Source organism: Amblyomma maculatum, chromosome 1 (assembly GCF_055883805.1).
Source record: "Amblyomma maculatum isolate TAMU_Amacu chromosome 1, ASM5588380v1, whole genome shotgun sequence".
Taxonomy (NCBI): Eukaryota; Metazoa; Arthropoda; class Arachnida; order Ixodida; family Ixodidae; genus Amblyomma; species Amblyomma maculatum.
Window position 1 is genome coordinate 46,616,945 of NC_139344.1, and position 18,356 is coordinate 46,635,300.

General features: G+C 48.6%; 1 pseudogene; it reads right to left on the reverse strand.

The window, feature by feature from the left end:
- Positions 1–9,379: 9,379 nt before the first annotated feature.
- LOC146202281 (kinesin-like protein KIF18B pseudogene) lies at positions 9,380–10,398 on the reverse strand (annotated as a pseudogene).
- Between the last annotated feature and the right edge of the window lie 7,958 nt (positions 10,399–18,356).

Consider the following 18,356-nt stretch of genomic DNA (forward strand, 5'->3'; position numbering starts at 1 on the left):
TCAACATGAATAAACCATTCCGCAAACAACGTACAGCTTAGTAATAGGGAGCAAGTGACTGCACTGCGATGGCCGGTTCTACAATTTGGCTCTAGCATATCACATCCCAAACTCTTAGAAGTAAGCGGGGCAATATTGCCGCGAAACCTTCAAAACAGTATTTGTTGCTTTTTAACAGCCGCCGGCATACAGGCTTATCACTCTGATTCCGGACCGCGTATCAGTTCCGTAATCTTTGTTTGTTAATGCTCGATGTCGCGAGTCACACCTTTATCAGTTTTGTTGTAGCGCAAGATGCACCGAGATCTGTCTCGAAGGTTCCGGCCACTCGGGTGTCTTTCCACAATGTTCCAGCCCGTGCTGGTAGCTGTTTGCGACGTTATCTAGATTGTTCTGTGCAGCCTTTAAATTGAGCGTCGACGAGTGTGACGGGCATTCTTTGTTCGACGACCGACGAGCACGTTTGTTGCTATCGACGCCGCCGAGTTGCTCAGTTCGTTTTCGGGCGCAAGTCAGCCACAATAAAGAGTTATTTCAGTACCATCACGCCTGTGTTTTCTTTTGGCGTGTACGGCCTTGTCTCCACTACGTGACATCTGGTGGAGGTGCTGTCTTTGATCCTTCAAGCGAAGACCGCAGCCTTATTCCCGTTGCCCTGGAAGACTAGCCTACAGGTCGCCGAGCGAGCTGCCGACTCCAAGGCCTACACCCCGAACACGGTCTGCTGCCTGACCCTATTCGATCTCGAGAGGCATCGACGCTGACAATGGCGCAGCCTACAGCACCGTTGTTTTCGTCCAACCACATGAGCCCCCCTGCTTCCATGCACGACCGGATGAAGATGCGGGAGACTGCACGGGCCTTTTCGATCGTGTGGCAGAATTCAACGGCTGGAACGACGCTGCGAAACTCAGGCAGGTTTATTTTGTTCTTCAAGGACATGCCCGAGTTTGGTTCGAAAATCATGAGGCAGCTATGAAGGATTGGAAGATTTTCAAGGAAGCGTTTTTGACTGCCTTTTCAAGCGTCGTCCGAAAATAAAGAGCCCAGGCCCTCCTTCAGTCAAGACTTCAACTTCCTAACGAGCCTGTCCTGGCGTACGTTGAGGAGATGAAGCACCTCTTTCGCCGCGCCGACCCTAACATGACTGAAGGTGAGAGAGTCAAATTTTTAATGCGAGGCGTTAAAGAATCGCTTTTTGCAAATCTTGTCCGAAATCCGCCAAAAACCGTGGCGGAATTCGATACGGAAGCGTCTGCCACCAAGAAGACGTTGAACACCCGGATGCGCCACTACGAGCGACCACTTCAGCCAGACTACTCAAGCCACTACCCCAGCGCATCTGCAAGCTGGGAGAACCTTCGGGACCTCATCCGGGAGATCGTGCGAGAGGAGCTCCGCTGATTGATGCCATCATCGCAACAACCCCAGGTGGCGACGCTCGCGGACAACGTACTGAAGACGTTCAGCAGGCGCTGGGCGTTCCTAAAGCGATGGCTGAGACAGTTCCAGCCCAAGAGGCAACAGCGATGAACTACGCTGCTGCATTACGTCGCCCTTCGCCCCAACGTGATGACTTTCCAAGCCCTCGCCGCTACCGTCCTGTTCCTGAAAACCGCCCCTTGGCCCCCGCCCGCCAAGCCTACAAACGACGAACAAGCCCCAGGAAGTGCGACGCATGGAGGACAGCGAACAACCGGCCATTATGCTTCCACTGCGGTGAGGCCGGCCACATTTTGCGGCACTGCCCGTTCCGACGAATCGGTCTCCGCGCATTTGCAGTCGACACTCCACGACCACGCCCAGGTGAACGACCGCAAGAAATCGACAACTATCTGCGTAGCGATGAGATTGCGCCACCAAACCGTCGATCCAGGTCTCCATCGCCGTATAGGGCCCGCTTCGCGTCGCCAGGATGTAACTATGATGATAGTTTGCGCGGAAGGTCCCCAAGCCCGCGCAGGGGAAACTAAACAAAGCAACCTTTGGAGGTGAGGTTGCTCAACGGCGAAACGACGAACATCCTCCGCCGCCGACGACCACTAACGATGACGCAGCTATTTCATTGCCGCTCCACACGACGTCATCGACGACAACACGACCAGAGTGCAAGCAGACACGGCCGCCCAGCGAAGTAACAACGGTATGCCCCGGCCATGACCTGAAGAAACGACGGAGCCGAGATCGGACACTAAGGCCCGCGTGCAATGCGAGGATGCGAACAAGTGACCTTGAAGTTGATATCGACGGTCGCAGAGTCACTGCCCTAGTAGACACCGGAGCTGACTATTCAGTCATTAGTGGACCGTTAGCCTCTCAGCTCAGAAATGTTACCACCGCTTGGGATGGCCCGCCGATTCGCAAAGCAGGTGGCAACCTGATTACTCCATCGGGACGATGCACTGCAGGAATAACTGTAAATGGGTGTACTAACCAACCAGCTTTGTGGTCTTGCAGCAGTGCTCCCGCGACGTGATTTTAGGCATGGACTTCTTAAATGAAAATAGGGCTATCATCGACCTCCGATCCAAGCTCATCAAGCTCTCTGCAGACAAAGCCATACCTGCTACGACGACTTCGACGCAACACGTCGCTCTAAACGTCCTCGACGGAGAATTGACCGTGCCGCCCCGATCAAGCGTCGCCGTCAGCGTAGGTAGCACAGACATCGAAACCGCTGAAGGCATCGTCGAAGGAAATATCCAATTGTTCATGGAACGAGGTATCGGCATCGCAAGACACATCGCGAAATTCAGGAGAGTACAAGCTCAGGTGCTGGTAACAAACTTCACTGAAGAATACCGCCATCTCAACAAGGGCACGACCATCGCTTTTCTCGACGAATTAGCGGACCTCAAAGACGTATTCGCCCTCCACGACCAACCACTGGAAGACGCACCGGACCAATGCCGTCAGCCCACATTTGACATCAACCCAGTATTGACCCACAGCAGGAAAAACCAGATTCGCAGTATTCTTCGAGACTACAGGGAGTGCTTCTCGTCATCAACGAAGGTACGACAAACACCACTGGCCAAGCACCGCATTGTAACGGACAAACACGACCGACCTCTGCGCCAAAGCCCTTATCGTGTATCGCCGTGAGAACGGCAGGCCATTCGCGATCAAGTTGAGGAAATGCTGCGTGATGACGTAATCCAGCCATCGAACAGCCCCTGGGCGGCACCAGTCGTTTTGGTCAAGTAGAAACACAGCACACTTCGCTCCTGCGTTGATTACCGCCGCTTCAATGGCATAACGAAGAAGGATGTCTACCCGCTTCCCCGCATCGACGACACTCTCGACCGGCTCTGCAATGCAAGGTACTTCTCATCGATGGACCTGAAGAGCGGATATTGGCAAATTGAGGTCGACGAAAGAGATCGCGAGAAGACCGCATTCATCACACCGGACGGCCGTTATGAGTTCAAGGTGATGCCATTTCGCCTCTGCTCCGCACCAGCCACGTTTCAACGAGATGGACACAGTCCTGGCAGGCTTGAAGTGGCAAATTTGTTTGTTATATTTGGGCGACGTTGTTGTCTTCTCGTCAAACTTTGAAGACCACCTAAAACGACTGCAGACAGTGCTGGAAGCCATCAAGTCATCGGGACTAACGCTAAAAGCAGAGAAGTGTCACTTCGCCTACGAAGAACTCCGGTTCCTAGGTCACATCGTTAGCAAGGACGGTATTCGCCCAGACCCGCAGAAAACAGCTGAAATCGCACAATTTCCACCGCCTGCCGACAAGAAAGCTGTGCGCCGATTCCTTGGGCTGTGCGCTTATTATCGACGATTTGTCAGAAACGTTTCGCGGATCGCCGAACCGTTGACGCAGCTTACAAAGGCTGACGTTCCTTTTAAATGGGAAGCACCGCAAGGAGAAGCCTTCGAGGAACTTAAGCGCCGCCTGCAATGCCCTCCTGTACTTGGCCACTTTGATGAAAACGCGGAGACCGAAATTCACACCGACGCGAGCAGTGTGGGCCCAGGAGCCGTTCTCGTCCAGAAGAGTGCCGGACAGGAGAAAGTAATCGCCTACGCCAGCAGGTCCCTCACAAAAGCCGAAGTCAATTACTCGACGACCGAGAAGGAGTGCCTTGCAATCATCTGGGCGACTTCTAAGTTTCGTGCATACCTATACGGCCCACCATTCAAGGTGGTAAGCGACCATCACGCGCTCTGCTGGCTGGCTAATTTGAAACATCCTTCCGGCCGCCTTGCCAGATGGAGCCTACGACTAAGAATTTGACATGACTGTAGTCGATAAGTCGGGCCGGAAGCATTCCGACGCAGACTGCTTATCCCGCGCTCCCGTCGATGCTCCCCCGAAGGACGATGACGACGACGCCTTTTTGCGACCGGTAAGCGCCAGCAGTTTCGCAGAACAACAGCGATCAGACCCTGAGCTGAAAGCGCTAGCCGACTTCTTGGAAGGAAAGACCGCTTCCCCTCCTGGTGTGTTCAGGCGACATTTATCATCCTTCACTTTAAGCAATGGCCTCCTCGTGAAGAAGAACCTCGCACCCAACAAGACCGCGCAGCTTCTCGTAGTGCCTAAACCCCATCGGCAAGAAATTCTGCAGGCATTGCACGATGAGCCCACAGCAGGCCACCTCGGATTTGCGCGCACGTTGCGTCGAATCCAGGAGAAGTATTACTGGCCGCGACTGCCTGCCGAAGTTGCCCACTACGTGAAGACGTGTCGGGAGTGCCAACGACGCAAGACGCCGCCGATTAGACCAGCAGGACTACTAAACCTGATTCCGCCCCCAATCCTGCCCTTTCAACAAATTGGGATGGATCTCCTCGGCCCCTTTCCATCTTCGTCTATGGGCAACAAGTGGATCATCGTGGCCACTGACTACCTTACCCGTTACGCCGAAGCAAGAGCACTACCAAATGGTACCGCGGCAGAAGTCGCCAAATTTTTTGTCGAACAAATTCTCTTGCGACACGGCGCCCCAGAAGTGCTCATCACGGACAAGGGAACGGCGTTTACGGCAGAGTTGACGCAAGCCACCCTGGAATACTCACACAAGCCACCGAGGAACAGCTGCGTACCATCCTCAGACCAATGGCCCTAGGAACGCCTGAACAAAACGATCGCGGACATGATCGCTGTGTACGTCGACGCTGAACACAAGACCTGGGACGCCTGCCGTACGTGATCTTCGCGTATAACACGGCAGTCCAGGAGACGACTGAGCGACCCCGTTTAAGCTTGTGTACGGCAGGGAGCCCACGACGACGCTCGACGCAATGCTGCCGCACGTAACCAGCGAAGACAACCTTGACGTCGCCGCCTACCTGCAGCGTGCAGAGGAAGCCCGACGACTCGTACGGCTGCGTATTAAAGACTAACTGCGCACCGACAGCCGACGATACAATTTACGACGACGCCACGCAGAGTACAATCCAGGAGACCAAGTGTGGGTTTGGACACCAATTCGCCGTCGCGGGTTAAGTGAAAAGTTGCTGCGTCGATACTTTGGGCCATACAAAATCCTTCGCCGCGTCGGACCACTGGGCTTTGAAGTCATTCCCGATGGAACGTCAGCATCACAACGGCGACGCGCACGCCCAGAAATTGTACATGTTGTACGACTGAAGCCATATTACTCGCGTTAAAGAATCTGTGGTGTTTAAACTTCGCAGTGTTTATGTTTAAGTTTCTTTGTTTTGGAACATCGAGGCGATGATTTTTTAAGGGGGGAGTAATGCCGTTAAACCTTCAAACCAGTATTTGTTGTTTTTTAACAGCCACCGGCATACAGGCTTATCACTCTGATTCTGGACCGCGTATCAGTTCCATAATCTTTGGTAATGCTCGATGTCGCGAGTCACACCTTTATCAGTTTTGTTGTAGCGCAAGATGCACCGAGATCTGTCTCAAAGGTTCCGGCCACTCGGGTGTCTTTCCACAATGTTCCAGCCCGTACTGGTAGCTGTTTGCGACGTTATCTAGATTGTTCTGTGCAGCCTTTAAATTGAGCGTTGCCGAGTGTGACGTGCATTCTTTGCTCGACGAGCACGTTTGTTGCTATCGCCGCCGCCGAGTTGCTTAGTTCTTTTTCGGGCGCAAGTCAGCCCCAATAAAGAGTTATTTCAGTACCATCACGTCTGTGTTTTCTTTCGGCGTGTACGGCCTTGTCACCACTACGTGACAACATGATATTGAGAATTAGGCACTTGATCGTTACCCAACGCCATAGTTCTCAGTTCGTAAATATAAAAGCACGACAAGAAAGACTACGATCAGAATAACCCTGAACGTCGCTTACCGCAAACCGCATGGCGCACATGCCTTATAGAATATGTGCACTTTTTCCTAGAGGCGTATTTATGGGTGGCGCTTAGAAGAGACCAGTGACAAGGGTGGTCGCATATGAACCATGTATTTCAAAGACGTTCCTTGCATACAAAGCTTGGTTGAACACGCTCTATCTATGAGAAATTCCTGGCAGAGGGGAGGGTGCGGGATCATTGCAACCCTTCATCACCTCCATCGCTTCCTCCCCTACTCCTGATATATGCACCTATGATGCTTACTCGTCAAGGCAAGAGAAGTGCAATCAAAGTCCAGTCTTACCTGATGATGACAAGGCCGGGCTTCTTCCTGATCACCTGATGCCGTTCAAGTCCGAGTGGTCCGATACCGTATACTGCCAAAGCGTCCGCAGCTGGAACGAATTGAAAGAGTTCTCTGTTACACTTGGCACTAATTCACTTCTCTACAGGGCTGTTCAACGCATCGTGTACCATCAGGCAAAGGGAGTCCTTAACTTACAAACCTTACAAGCACAGGCCTTGAACGGAAGTGAGATGGTTTAAGGTATGACTGCTACGAAATATTTTGCGGTGATAAGATCAGTGGCCGTCTCAGTGCGTGTCAGTGAAGGTGTGTCACACGCCTTCTTGCTGCTGAGCTCCACGTGACTCAGGATCCTTAATCGCTCTAAACGACTACTTGGCCACCTAACCGCTCTGACTCATGGGTTAGGGCACTCGATAACTAAGCTCTATACGTCTGGGTTCGGTCCCAGTCGCGGTGGCGACTTACAGTGAAGACGAGGCGCAAGGCACCCGTTTACTCCGCCCTTCCTTCAATACGGCGTCTTTTATAGCCTAAGTCTGTTGGTACGCTTTACTCTATAAACAAAACCCCTTCTTGAGGATGCTGGAATGTACATATTTTCGTTTCCCTTGTCTCCCTCTCATGCACAAGGCAGTGTGCTTGCTCAGGTCCTGCTGATTGTATGGACCTCTTGACATTCGTAGAGAACAAGACTCCCTCACCAGTCCTTATATGCTAATGGACACAAGGCGTAAAAAGAGCCTCTGTTTACAGTGATTTTCAGTATTCTTAAGTATCTGAAAAATGAGCAGCCACTGCTTACGGCTGGCAACACTTTAAATCACGACCAGGTGAAAGCACAGTACTAAAGGTCATCTAGGTGCTCCTTTATAACTTTCACTTCACAAAGAGAAGTCCTCAGGTGCTTCGCTTAGTGGTCGCCCGAAGGGTTGAGCTTCAAGTATTCGAACGGAACTTTGCAATGAGTTTTCGAGGATGTCGTCGCCAGTGCAAATTACGCAAAGGCGCGCCCGATTTACACGCTGCGTCCCCAGCACGGATGTTTGAATGACACAAATGACTACGCCGTTCCGAACTTAACCGCGATTGCGCGCCTTCCCCTTTGCTCTCCATATTTCATTCCTTTCCTCTGCCAGTGTAAGACATTATAAGGCGTAGATGTAGATTTTTAACTTTTATGCACAGGCAACGTAAATATAGGCATGCGAGCGTCCCATGGATTGGAATCTGGTAGGCCAATGCTATACTCGAAAAACGTCAATTTCTTTGCCGCCTATAGGTACAGCCAAGCATTGAGTGGTATACGTTGTGCAAGTTGCCAAGAAAAGGAGAAGGCTGATCCTTTAATTCATAGCTGGATGCCTTCGCTGCTGTGATGCTTTTAATGTAGATCCTGAAAGCGCATACAAAACACGGACAACCGCAAAAGACAGACACACGAGCGCTTTTTTCTGTTGGCGTGTTTTATATGCGTTTTCACGATCAACACGGCTAACGAATTCACCCAAACGCAGTCATTATTGAAACGTGAATTCATCACTGAGGTTGCAATCCTTTGCGTATTGTTCAGGAGCTCAGGGATGGTGTTTTTTTTTTGTTTTTTTTTCACCGTTCTGTGGCCGGTTAAATCAAGGCAGCGCTAGCAACACCGTCATGAGAGTAATGTCCTAGTGATGGGTGTAAGTGGTACATATATAGTGTTCTAGAATTGAGAAGTGTGCCGCCTTCAGCGCGCGGCAATGAGAGCGAGGTGGTCGCCGGAGCAATGAAAAGCGTAGTGTCGCTGTTCGGGGCGTCTGCTTCTGCTGTCCGTGTCCTGCGTCGGTTCCAATGCATCGGGTATGGTGTGTTGTTGATTACTGATCAAAGAGGCAAACACATGTCTCCACAAAGCGCGGGCTGGGCCTTCTCGCCCCCCCCCCCTTTCCTGAACGCTTTTTTTTTTTGTTCATTGCGCGCTCTTTTCCCGGTCTTCCCCATTCGAGCTCTTCTATTCTCGAAATACGCTCGGGCAATGACGTTAGCCGTTCATGCGAGGAAATTAACCTGCTTCTTTCAAGTCCGAATGATAAGCTTGATGATGAGGGAAGGCTAGAGGCGTCGAAGCTACTTTGAATGCCCGTCCTCCAGATGATCATAACTACGTCACTGGGCACACTTCTAACAGTCGCAGAGCTTATATTGCATTGTATGTGGCTGGAAAGTTCATGTGCAAATTAGAATTTAGTACTCTGCGTATCTCATTTCGAGTAAATCTGCGCGGCACAAAACGAAGAAAATATATTCATTTCAGACATCTACCGCGAGGGCTTTCTTTATCCGTCTTCGGAGCTAATTAGCTCATAGATACGCTGGAGGGGTCTTTCAAATTTTTTTAGAGCGCAGCGCCATGGCGCCGGTTCCTGTGTTTCGCGTCGACGTCGGCGTTGTCCCTGCTAACCACGAGCCCATGTACTGTGCGTTGTCAGTGCAATTTAAAGAACCACAGGTAGTCAACATTTCCGGAGCCCTTCACTACGGCGTCTATCATAGCCTGATACGCTTAGGGACGTTAACCCTCTAAAACCAAACCATATGCTAGAACTATTTATTTATATTCATATAAGGCACAATTTTTTAATCCTGCTGGTTTTTGAAATTGTCCGCTATGTAGCGTCGACGACGCTATGTAGCGTCGTCGAATGAGCTCTCACTGATCTATTTCGTTTTGCATACAACTGCGTGTTCATATTGTTACGGACGAGCGCTCGCGCAAGGCCAGCCGCGGATAATTAAATCATCTCACCACATGACGGTTGTGACCGGCCTCGTTTTCTCAGTGCTGCGGATTGCGGGAGAGGCAGGTGGCGGCAAGGCGTCACACTTGCCAAGCGCCAACTCCAGGCTCCTTTCGAGCGCCTGCACCTTGGCCGCCAGCACAGCCTTTTCCGGCTCTGCGCTGTCGACCTTATTCTGGAGGTAGTCGAGCTTCTGCTTGTACTCTTCAATGAGTGCGCTGTATTTCGACATGTGCACGACACATTCAGGATGTTGTTCTTGGTCTGCATTTCAATATTCATTGCGCGCTTAGCATGCTTGAGCGTGTTGTACGTGTCTGTGTAGCTGAGCTTGGACGGCGTCACAGCGGCGATCATCAGCGTCCGGTACGTCCCACCCAGAGAGTCCTTCAGTATGTGCGTCAGCTTCGAGCCTCGGTACAAAGCCCGCTGCGTCCCATTCTTGGAAAGGGCATCTACGCATTTGCGGAATGCCAGGAGGGACAGGCTTTGTCTTGGTGCCCTCGCGTAGCCTAGCCCCGATGTTCCTGTTGACCGCGCTGCAGCGCGCTCTGAGCTGACGAGATCGATGAAGCTCATCTTTGAAGCGCGGATACCCTTGCTGGTGCTTGTCACAGTCTCGGTCTGCAGCACATACACCTGGAAGATGGCATGTGACCGTGACGATTCAGCGTTGGCGTCAGTGGCGTGCTGAGTTCGATTCTTGTTTCTTTTCAGCAGCAAATCTAGAAGAGCATCAGCCTCTTTCACCTTGTGGATGGAGAGGTTGGAGATGGCGATGCCCTTGGCGGGGTCCTCGCGCACAACGAGCGGTGCTCCACCGGCAGAGAGCAGGTCACGCACCACCTCATTGTACACCTCGAGGTAGGCCACGGCAACGTCGCACGACTGGCCCTCAAAGCGCAGCTGATCTACGTGGTCGTACAAGTGGCTCACGATGAGGGACACCACACCAGGGCAGTGTTCCATGTCGACCATAAAGAACGTCGTGCCTGCACCGGTAGCCCCGTACGCACTGAACATTTGCAGCCAGCCATCCAGGAGCGTTATTACGATTTCGTTCGTGGTTTTATTTATTTATTTATTTATTTACGCATATACCTACATCGCTCGCGTGGGGCATTATTTTTGGGGGATTACAAACATTGTGGCTCATAAGTATGAAGTCAGCGAAGGAAAAAAAAACCCCAATCACCACAATATCAATAATAAAAAATAATGCTTCCAATATACAATGAAATTCACACAAAAAAAAGTGAAAATAGTTACGAAACTCAGAGATAACTCAATCAGGGCTGATGAAAAAATGATGGATGGGACATTGACTACACTTGCGGGCAGTTGATTTCTTTCGTTTACCGAAAAAAAAATAAGTTGGCAAAAATATTCGTGCTAGCCTAGCCTGAAACACGCTCCGTTGTGTTTTCAGTGCGAGCGAGCGTGGATTTCAAAACATAACACAGCACCAAGTAACCGGACACAGGAAGGAGACAATACACAAGACGGCACGGGCGCTGACTACCAACTTTATTTGACATACAGCCGAAGCACGTATTATGGCTACTACAATGGACGACGTGGACACAATCACCTACTTGCATAGTTAGAGTGAACACTTTCGGAACACGCTTTGTTTATCAACCTAGACATTAACATGATAACGGATACGCTCAAATCATGTAAGATAGAATCAAAACATAAATCTGAAAAACAAAAAAAAAAAAACGTTTGAAAGAGAAGTTGCATACGTACTCCCCGAGGCGCATAAAATAAATGCGAAAGGCGACAACGTACCGAGTGAATGAAACCGCTAAAAACAAACAAGACAGTAACCAACGCCAAACATTTAACACGGCTAAACAGTGAAAATCATTAACAGATGAAAAAAAGACAGACGGGTGACAGAAAACACGCACGACCAAACCATGCTTCCAAAACACCACAAAAAAAAATCTACACAAACGGGAACAATTAAGCGACAAGCGCACGCAAAAAAAAAAATGGCCATACGCGTACACCAAAATGCCTAGCTGAAGTTAAAATGCAAGACCCTAGCACTCTCCAAAAAGGCCACTTCGTTCTCTTAAAGAGAAATTGAAGGGTGCTGATGCACGCGTCTGCAGTATCTTCAATGTTAAAACCTTCAATTACTTCTCTTTCTATTTTGCTTTTTGCTGTTGCGAAAAATTTTTCGTCGGATAATAAAGGCCGACATTTATGGTCGGCTTGATTACAATGCTGTGCCATGTGGCTCACAGTCTTATTACGTTCAGTGCTCTCCAGCTCTTGGGTTAAAACATCACTCCGTCTGGCCAATGTCCTTAGTCGGATCTGGTACACCACTCCTAGCCGGCATTCGATGTACGGCGTCAAATGCTTCACGTCGCAACTCGCCCTTCTCTGCCGGTTCACCACCGGGACTATTCTTTCTAACTTATAAAGGGCGAAAAACACAACATACACATCGTACCTTCCCACTACTCTCTTGATATTATGTGACAGTTCATGTATGTATGGAACAACTACCACAGGTTTCTTTTCCTTAGGTTGATGACTTACTGCACTTTGCTTCACCTTCTGTTAAAGCACTTCACACAAGCCTGGTATAGGAGAAGGCGAATAGGCAGCCGAATAAAGACTTTCAATCTGGCGATTAAGGCTAGAATCAGCCAAGTGCTCACAACAATTCGTCAGGGCAGCCTGAAGCATGTCGGTTACAACTGCCCGCTTAACCAGCTTCGAATGCGCACTGTTAAACACACGCCTTTCCGATGTCATCTTATGCACTTCGGGGAGTACGTCTGATTGCAGCTTCTCTTGCAAACGTTTTTTCAGATTTATGTTTTGATTGTATATTTATGATTTGAGTGTACCCGTCATCATGTTAATGTCTAAGTTGAGAAACAAAACGTGTTCTGAAAGTGTTCACTCTGACTATGCAGTAGGTGATTGTGCCCACGTGGTTCATTGTAGTAGCTATAAAATCTGCTTCGGCTGTACGTGAAATAAAGTTTATAGTCAGCGCCCGTCACGTCTTGTGTTTTGTCTTCTTCAGGTGTCCGGTTTCTTTGTGGTGTGTTCATTTTTTTGAAAGCTTTGACCAACTAGCCCAGACCAAGATCCCAATCGAGCGTCGATGATGGACTTCAGTGTAGCCTGCATAAACTAGCGCGTCCAATAATATTTGTGGTAATAAAGATATGTTAGACATTGGACCCGTCGTTAAGGTTCAAGAAATATATTACCCAATACGCTCTGGAAATTGGCAATCTGCATATATCTTGCATTGGATGTATGTGTCTTAACTGCCGCAAATACACATTTTCCCCGACGACGGCCTCGTTTATACGGAACTAGGTATTTTATTCATGCACAGAATCGATTTAACGCATTTAGTCAAGCGTGTAGGAGCTAAAGCTATACAAAAATATGTTGTGCGTCTTCGGGATCCGCAGAACTAGCGGTGGCGGAGACAGTTCACCCAGCTGTCTGCTCGGCACTCATTGCGCTCCCGAGGATACGGTGGAACGACCAGCTCGCCGCTGGCAGTCGGCACACGTTTCAGTTTAAGACACTATAGTACATACTTCGCCGCCAGACGGTGGAAAGTGCCGGCGACTGGCTCCCACTCTTCGTGTGTGAGCTGGCTTCCGGTGAAGGGAGCGCACTGTGATAGTTCATCTTCTTTGGGGACCGGCGCGGATCTCTAGTCTTCCTTCGGGCCTCACGATCTGCTCTACGGTAGATGCGTCCGTGCGCGTCACCCCGCGATCGAAGATCAGTCACCGTCTTGTGACCTGCGTAGCGATTACGGTCAACTTATGTGGCGCTGGTTTCTTTTTTACATTGAACTGCATTTACGCGGTTAATCACCTTTCTTCATATCGGCTTTTTCAGACCCCCCCTGATTTGTAGCCCTTACAAAAATGCATGTAGGGTTTCTATAGAAATTCGAAAGCGTTGTGTCAATACACGCTGTTGAAAGTCTGTCGATAATCGGCAACATCTTGGATGATGCAGTGTTGACCTCTTGTTGAGCGCTTATGAAATAGTGGCCCATGTGTTTCTTAAGAGCGCTTTTGGAATTCGCGCGACTGAAATTCTGTTGATTTCAGGCTCAAATGCTTCAGAAACTCTGCAAGTGACGCTTTTTGATTTTCTGCTACCTTTCCACTCCTGAACAACAGAAAATAGTACACGACCATCGGTTTGCCAGGAGCAGACACGAGGTGATTTTCATTAATGCAAAAATAGTACAGTACATCTTCCTAGCTGCGATAAGTCACCACATTCTATGTTCTGTCCGACCAATCAACAATCCTGTCTGATCAGTGCTGGTTAATGATAAGCATAGTGAGGCATAAAAGAACAAAACAGATCTTGATCTTTTAAGCCCCATTATACTTACTCACTCATTAACCTACACTAAACTGACTAAATTGTTGATTGGTCGAGCAGAACATAGAATGTGTTGACTGACCGCAGCAAGGATATGTGCTGTGCTACTTTTGCATTAATGTAAACCACCTCGTGCCTGCTCCTGGCTAACAGTTGATCACGCAGCATTTTCTGTTAATCCGCAGCGGAAAGGGAACACAAAATAAAAAATGCGCGTTAATGAGAAAGAAAAAATATGCATCTTTGGTGAACCCATAACATGAGCTGGGTTGTTTATTTGCTTTATTTCAATTCATGTGCAAGGTATGACGCCAGGCTGTTCTTTGCGTAAAACGCTGATACGTCCGGGAACTCCTCGCATGTGATGCTGAAATAAACAATATAAATCATAATTAAGCTGCGGTATATACTAACCTAAAAATAGAGCAAAGGCATTTGTGCGCTGCTCCACGTCATAGCTCAAGAAATTTCTTGTCTAAAATGAGTTGTCACTGTCTTTCACTGCTTAGACGGCATCGACCGCCGCCTCCACAGCTCGGCAGCACTACCACATCGTTCATTTCTCCCTGATAAACAATATATGCTGCCGTCAAAGATCCCATTGTGAATATAAATAGCAAAGCGCAGGTCACAAGCATTACTACCCAGAAAACTTGAAGCAAAATTACCAACTATAGGCACTAAAATGAGTGGAAACAAAAACAAACACTGCAAAAATGGCGGAGCTGCACAGATTCAATAATCCACAATGTGTGAAAGAGGCATATTATGATCTCGATAATGTGTCCGTCTCAGCGCGAGTAGCGTATCGAAAGAGTACAGCACTGTGCCGAACAATCCGTCAAAAACGGTCACCGGTTAAAAAAAAGAAAGAAAATGTCGCCATTCCAGCTGGCGTTCCATCGGCCCCAGCGTCCGCGTAGAGACAAGCCTCGTTCTCTCTCTCTCCCCCTCCTTTTTTTTCCGACGAGGCTGGTTTGTCTGATAGAAATATTTACATGCGGGCTTCACCTTGTAACACACACTGTACAAGACTGGCACAAACACGAACAGGAAAAAGTAAAACACTCACCAAAGTGCAGACGCTCCCTCCGCCCGCGCCGGCTTTTCGCTTAGAATCCAAAATGCCTGCGACTGTTGAACTTCTTAAACACGTCCTCCTTGCGCAGAAGCTGCCGCCCAAGAGCGGAGTCCTCCGAAGACTTAAATTCGTACGTTCGCGCTCCAATTTGGACAAAACGATCTTCGTGATAATCACCAGCGAAAAACCTACATACGGTGCTTCGTTCACAGTGCAAGATGCGACCACGGTGGCGGGAAAACGCCAACTGAACTGGCACATCGCCGCACTCAGCGTACCCGCGTCTGCGTGCAAAGAAAACGGGGCGCAGAAGAACAGCTTCGGTGAAAAGCCGCCACCCCCACTGCGCGACTGCTGAAGCCAAGGTCATCTCCGTGAAAACAAACCACGAAGAAGGCACAGAGCGCAGACCAAGCGGGAGCAACCCCTCCTCCCTCCCCCCTTTTTCCCCCCAGCCGACAGGAAGCGACCCTCGACCTCTCCGGACATGCTGGCGCCGTTCGCGGGGCACGGGGGAAGTGGGATGCGGACAGAAGCAAGGCGGAGGCCGAATGCGTCCTTGAAAAGAAGAGTCGCCGTTAGAAGACGCATGCAATCTTGTTTTTTTCTTCTTTTTTTTTTCATACGCGAATGTTTTTGCTATGCGTGTTAACTCTATAGTATCCGTGGGATCAATCGGTGATTATTAGAACCCCTCAATGTTTAAAGTGACTTCATTTTAGCATGGTGTCCACTTTAAGAAAGGAAAGAAAAGAAAAAAAATACAGTAAAACTCTCCAAAGACATAGAGCGGTGGAGGATTCCAATACAGACTGCACCTCATTTTGCGGCAATAAGCTACGGGCAAAAATACCTATGCTTGGGCAGAATGTCAGACCCTGAAGCATATATATAGTGAACTTTGGAACTGGTTTAAAAAAGCTCTGTCCTGCCCTACATGGTAGGTTCAATCTAGGATCCTGTTTGTTAGTATGATGACTCACTGAACTTGTTTTATGATAAATATAAAATATGTCCTACCACTAAAGTTACCTTCTGCGACATACAGAAGCTGATCCATTACGGATTCTGATTGACATTCAACGATGTATTTGCATTATTAGTGGAGGCTTTGCCATCATGAAGTTTTTAGGACATATTTTCACTGTGTTGCGAAGCTTGAGCTAAGTGTGCACCGTTAATATGTACTTTTATATAACATGAACGAGCACGCAACTGCATGCTGCTCTTATATTTCCCTTTGCAGAATGTGGCCAATAGTTGATTACAAGTGAGACCAAAAATTCATAACGAAATTGTCACATCATGCTCTTATCATTTGTGCCTAAAACTACTAAAAAACATGGGTCAGCATGAACAGTACACGCTAATTGTTCGTGAACGTTGAAAACTGACAACAAAAAGCACATAGAAAAAATTGCACAAAAAGTCTATTGGGTAGAACACAATGAAAATTCTGTTGGCCCTGTAAAGATTGCATTCAGCTGGGGTTGAATGTCTATCGAAATTCAATAAATTCAAAAGGCGGTCAATAGTCCAACAATAGAGTTTCAAAACTCATTTTTGTAAGGGAGGCGCTGTATTAGGAGCAATCACAGAATCACGCGAATACTTAGAAAGCACGCTCAAGCCCGAGACAACAAAGAAAAATCTAAGCACAGCTAAACTGAATTCATTACTGACGGCACTCTAGCTATCGTCTCATTCTCTTTCATTATTCGGGGCCGGACCAGTCGTAGACAGTGGTAAATTACATGGCTATTTTTATGCGATACCGGCCATGTGAGTGAGCTCTCAATTCGATGCCGTCTCTTGTCATTTCTACGTACGGTTGAATAAAAAACATTAAGCCACGCTGTCGTCAGACATGCACAGTACTGCTCGAAGAAGACCTCAGCCCATTCACGCCCTCAAACAGCTCGAGTTTGATGCATATGTTATGTCCCAATATATGCTCTCGATGTCTAAGCGTGGACTACTGCAAGATTCTTCATTTAATCGTCAGCATGGGACAGACCCCTATAGCACTAAGCAGGTGCTGCCAATGACCCCGAATTGTTTTACGTTGCCATACTCGCTGAAGACACGGTACACAGCTTGTACTGAGTACTTGTGATATGGGCTCTGTGGCGACAACAATTAATGCTCTCCGCTGAGTTTGATTCTCTCTCAGACATGTAGGGCGCTGCCGATGACCCCAATTTGTTTAGCTTTGCCACACTCGCTGAAGACGCGGTACAAGCGTAACCGAGCAGCCCCGACGGCCGTTGGGGTTTGGCACGGGAGCGGGACAGAGTCGCGGCGTCACAGTCTCTGTCGCTGGACGCAGAATTTTGGCAGCGAGCGTAAGCTAGCTGACGTAAGCTTGCCTCCTCGCTCTCATTCGTGGGGTGATTAAAAGTAAGCGCGTAATCGTGTGCAGCGTCTGATTTGGCGCCTACGAAGCGTTGCGCTTCTGAGGAAGAGCGTCCGCATAGCGTATAACTCGCTCAACGCTCCTTTTACGCTGGCGCTGTGAAGCTGCGCTCTTAATTAGAATTGGAATATCGGGAAAGTAACTGCGAATAAGGGATCTCCAAAATTCGCGGCACCGTTTCCGGCGGTTCCAATACTTCTTTGCACATGACCGGCTTTGTTGTGTCGCTTCGTAATGCTGGAGAAGAGAAATCTAATGTTTGACGAAAATGCGTTTGGTCGAGTGGTAGATTCATCTACTAGGTTATTGGGAGCAGATTACTACGACGCACTTAAACTTCGTGCATTGGGCTTTCCGCTGTGTGATTAAGGCTTCCGTATGAACGCCGAAACGTCTTCGTATTATTAAGAACAACCTTTCGTCGACGTTCCTTTTCTTAACACACGTTACGCTGGAGGTGACAAGAATTGAGGCATGATTTCCAGTCATTTTTCGTTCCCCTGTTGATACGCAGAAAAGAGCGCAATGTACTTTGGGTTAGCAATCTTGCTTTCATTTTCACCACTCATTTTCATAATGCGAAAAACAATGTCATTCTCGCGCCTCAATCTTACATAACTGAATTTCACAACACGTGCGGCCATTTCTTTACGGAAACATATTCCGAGCCTGTTAGCAATATGTTCCGGAGATCATAGGAAACCGGACAAGGACTGCGAACTAGTTTAGTATTACTCCTTATTACTGAGACACTTGACTGATGGCGCAGTGCTCGCTAGCAGAATGGTAACATGTGTAACTCATCTAAAATAACGCTGGATGCAACCTTAAAGTGCCGCACCAAATCATTTTCGATACCTGAATTCTCACCCTTGCTGAAGTCTTCTGCCGCAGCATGCTCGAGTTCAGCGGGAGCTTCAAGCCAACTAGAAGAACAATTTTTTTCATGCATTCTTAGGGATGTTATGTTTGGGTACATTTACGTTTACATCACGGATTGGCTACATGCCTAATATGTTTGAGGCAGGCATACTCTCTACTCAACCTTCCTGCATTCGGTTTGACATTACAATCGTCAAGACAGTA